The sequence below is a fragment of the Etheostoma spectabile genome, chromosome 11 (genome assembly GCF_008692095.1).
Source record: "Etheostoma spectabile isolate EspeVRDwgs_2016 chromosome 11, UIUC_Espe_1.0, whole genome shotgun sequence".
Taxonomy (NCBI): Eukaryota; Metazoa; Chordata; class Actinopteri; order Perciformes; family Percidae; genus Etheostoma; species Etheostoma spectabile.
Window position 1 is genome coordinate 17,565,179 of NC_045743.1, and position 4,451 is coordinate 17,569,629.

At 50.4% G+C, this 4,451-nt stretch overlaps 1 long non-coding RNA gene across 1 annotated transcript in view; it reads right to left on the minus strand.

The window, feature by feature from the left end:
* Positions 1 to 1,216, minus strand: part of LOC116698206 (uncharacterized) — a 19,643-nt gene extending 18,427 nt beyond the window's left edge. The window contains exon 1 of the long non-coding RNA XR_004334157.1: positions 1,024 to 1,216. This is a non-coding gene — a long non-coding RNA (uncharacterized LOC116698206). The remainder of the gene's footprint in view (positions 1 to 1,023) is intronic.
* Positions 1,217 to 4,451: the final 3,235 nt, after the last annotated feature.

The window sequence follows — 4,451 nt, forward strand, 5'->3', positions numbered from 1 at the left end:
ACATAAGTGGTCATATCTAGAATAATATTCTGAATTGAGTCAGGAATACATGTTTATCACATGAAAGCAGATAAAACCGCTGATTTCAGGTAGAAAAAAATGTCACTTTTTCAATTTTTCTTCTTGTAAAAAAGTTGAAATGGGTCAATTTGACCTGAATACCGTCCGAGGGTTAGGGTGAATACAGAGAACCGGCTCTCAGCTCAACTTTCCAAAAAAAACGAGTTGCTCATTCAGACCAAATTCCCCTTTTTAGAAACCAGTTTGCACTTTTAAGAAGTGTGTTCCCGTAAGGAATCGGCATGTGATGAACACGCTCCGATGAACTTCTAACGACATAACAGGAAACATACATGTCTCCTTGAGAGATGGCTGAAAATATTCTGGTTCATCTGGTACAGAAGTGGAAATCCTATTAAATGTTACTGCTGTTTATAAGTGCTTTCAAGTCTGGTAACCTTGGTAACGCTATCAGTTTTCTTCATTCTGCTTCTGCCCCAGAGTGACTTTAACCCCCGTGTTGTCTTCCCGTCAAAATTGAAAATCAACACTTTGTCAATGTTTTTAAATTTTTTTCTTACATTTGTCCCTTTTTTCAACACTTTTGACGGTTTTTTCAATGTTCAACACTACTTAACACTAACTTATTAATTTTAATTTTACAGTTATATTTGGAATTTATGGTCAATGGACCTCATTTATAGGAAATTATACCTAATGTTTGAGTTAGAAAATCAGAAATTAGGAATTATTGAGACTAAAATTAAAGGAATGGATGTTGATGATAATCACAGACTGGAATATGTCAACTTTTACTCAATACTATTTCAAAAACACTTCCATTTGTTTTTCAAATGCAATACAATTGAAAAAGACCCAAAATTAATGAAAGTAGAGATTTTGTACTTGCCAAAGAGCGTTGGGTGGAATCAATCATGTTATTTTGGATGATTAAAAAGAACATTGATATAGGACAACATGAGGACAACATGAGGGTTAAAACTGGTCCTTGTTCTGCAGAACTTCTTTTCTCTAACTTGTATTTCGTGGTGAGGCTCTGGTGTGGACGAGTATTTCTCCTCAGGTTTAAGCATTACTGTGTCAAAATCGATTGCTTTGATGTTTTTATATTTCTCACATTTTTATCTGATGTCATTGTAAATGGGCGAGCTGTGCAATTTTTTGGCACTATTGTTGTTGCAATAAAACAAAAGAAAAATAATTAATCGTTTTTTATTATAATAAAGCTGTGTTATGAGTATGAAATGAAGGTTTTAAGTAGAATAAGAGTGCTGCTACAGCAACGTGACTCTACTCTATTTGACGCTTATATTCTTCAACAAAGGGTTGAAAGCACGAAAGAAATGTAGATTGACATTGAAAAACCATCAAGATGCAAACAAATGTCAAAGTGAAATAATATAGGATTCTGAGATTATTACTTTTTGATGTTTGTTTGTATTTTATATATCAGTTCAACAGTTTTCAGTGCTGTTATTTGTTGTTTCAATGCCAACATTTGATTTTCAATGCCACAGGTTACTGCCACTGTTCTAGCGCCGTAGACAGCACGACGAAACGCCGTTCCTCGAGCCGGTTTCTTTAAACCAAGACCGCCATCTAGTGGGCCTGAAAATAAAAACCATGCTTCATGAAGCTTAATTGTTCTATTTGTACTCGGAAGTTGGATTTTCCAAAGTTGGAAACAGTCCCCTTGACCTCAGATTTCTGAGCTGGGAACCCTAACGGGCTCGCAGTAGACCGTTACCCCAAATCAAAATCCAGTAGTGAAAGCTGTCTTATTTGTATTTTGGGTCATGACCGAAAGAACGAGATCCAGGGTACAAGCGGTCGAAATGGGAAAACATCAGGTAACCAACCACGGGAGCAGGAAGTAGAACTAAATAGCAGACGAGACAGAGGCCAGACTTCAAAATAAAACAGGAAACAGGAACATGTACAAGACCAGAACAAAAATACCTCACAAAAAACACAAGATATGACAGAACCAGGCTAAGAAACGAACACAGGAAAGCAGACTACCACAATAAAATAGGACAAAAACACCGAACCACAACACATATTAGGGGACGAAAGGAGGGGGGGCTGGGAGGAGGCCTCTGGGGAAAGACCCAAGGATAGGGATGGAAAGGGAACGTCAGCTGGGAGCAGCCTCGCGGGAAGGCACCCAGGCACTAGGTGGAGGCGACAGTTCATGCTGGCTCGGAGAAGCGCCTATGAGGGAATCTACGAAGACCCAGGACTAGGTGGAGGGACGTCCAGTGGAGGAGGCCTCGGGGAAGACCAGGACTAGGTGGAGGGACGTCCAGCTGGGAGGAGGGCTCGGGGAAGACCCAGGACTAGGTGGAGGGACGTCCAGCTGGGAGGAGCCTCGGGGAAGACCAGGATAGGTGGAGGGACGGTCCAGCTGAGGAGGAGCCTCGGGGAAGACCCAGGACTAGGTGGAGGGACGTCAGCTGGGAGGAGGCCCGGGGAAGACCCGGACTAGGTGGAGGGACGTCCAGCGGGAGGAGGCCTCGGGGAAGACCCAGGACTAGGTGGAGGGACGTCCAGCGGGAGGAGCGAGGCCTGCGGAGGAAGAACCAGGAATAGGTGGAGGGACGTCCAGCTGGGAGGAGGCCTCGGGAAGACCCAGGACTAGGTGGAGGGACGTCCGGCTGAGGGAGGCCTCGGGGAAGACCCAGGACTAGGTGGAGGGCGTCCGGCTGGGAGGACCGCGCTGCGGAAGACCCAGGACTAGGTGAGGGACGTCCGGCTGGGAGGAGGCCTCGGGGAAGAACCAGGACTATGGTAGAGACGTCCGGCTGGGAGGAGGCCTCGCGTGGGAAGACCCAGGACTAGGTGGAGGGACGTCCGGCTGGGAGGAGGCCTCGGGGAAGACCCAGGACTAGGTGGAGGGACGTCCGGCTGGGAGGAGGCCTCGGGGAAGACCCAGGACTAGGTGGAGGGACGTCCGGCTGGGAGGAGGCCTCGGGGAAGACCCAGGACTAGGTGGAGGGACGTCCGGCTGGGAGGAGGCCTCGGGGAAGACCCAGGACTAGGTGGAGGGACGTCCGGCTGGGAGGAGGCCTCGGGGAAGACCCAGGACTAGGTGGAGGGACGTCCGGCTGGGAGGAGGCCTCGGGGAAGACCCAGGACTAGGTGGAGGGACGTCCGGCTGGGAGGAGGCCTCGGGGAAGACCCAGGACTAGGTGGAGGGACGTCCGGCTGGGAGGAGGCCTCGGGGAAGACCCAGGACTAGGTGGAGGGACGTCCGGCTGTGGAGGAGGCCTCGCGGGTAAGACCCAGGACTAGGTGGAGGAGACGTCCGGCGGCTGGAGGGAGCCTCGGGGAAGACCCAGGACGAGTGGAGGGACGTCGGCTGGGATGAGGAGTGGCCTCTGGGAGGGAAGACCCAGGACTAGGTGGAGGGAGTCCGGCTGGGGTGGGAGGAGGCTCGGGGGGAGACCCAGGACTAGGGGAGGGACGTCCCGCGCTGGAGAGGTACGGGCCTCGGAGAAGACCCAGGATAGGTGGAGGGGACGTCGGCTGGGAGGAGGCCTCGGGAGAAGGGATTAATGGGAAAGAAACCCAGAGACTAGGTGGAGGGACGTCCGGCTGGGAGGAGGCCTCGGGGAAGACCCAGGACTAGGTGGAGAGGACGTCCGGCTGGGAGGAGGCCGCGGAGGGGAAGAACCCAGGACTAGGTGGAGGGACGTCCGGCTGGGAGGAGGCCTCGGGGAAGACCCAGGACTAGGTGGAGGGACGTCCGGCTGGAGGAGGCCTCGGGGAAGACCCAGGACTAGGTGGGAGGGACGTCCGGCTGGGAGGAGGCCTCGGGGAAACCCAGGACTAGGTGGCTAGGGAGTGGCTGGGAGGAGGCCTCGGGAAGGACCAGGACTAGGTGGAGGCGGACTGTCCAGCTGGGAGGAGGCCTCGGGGAAGACCAGGACTAAGTGTGTGGAGGGACGTCCAGCTGGGAGGAGGCCTCGGGGAAGACCCAGGACTAGGTGGAGGGCATTAAAACTTTAGCTCTAAAATGAATGTAGCCTACTGTAGTTCAGAATACACTATTTATAACTGAAATGTAACGTTAACTCAACTTGCATAACGTTAGAGGGCTACGTGAATAAATACACTTTACGTTAGCTGTATCTGTGCAATTTAGACTAATTATTCTACAGGTTGAGTCTCTCTCTCTCTCTCTCTCTCTCTCTCTCTGTCTCTGTGTCTTTCAGGGACATGTCTCGAGTCCCCTCCCACTCTGGCATTGTCCCTCATCAATATGCAGTGTGTGTAGGCTAATATTAGCCCATCAGCAAACAAAAACTACATCTCAGGCACGACTCTTTACTGAATAAAACCCTCCGCGCCCCCCCACTCCACTGCAAATAACCGAACATTACGCCATCCTCCGGTAGGAAACTATTTCTTATATTTTTATTTTGGGG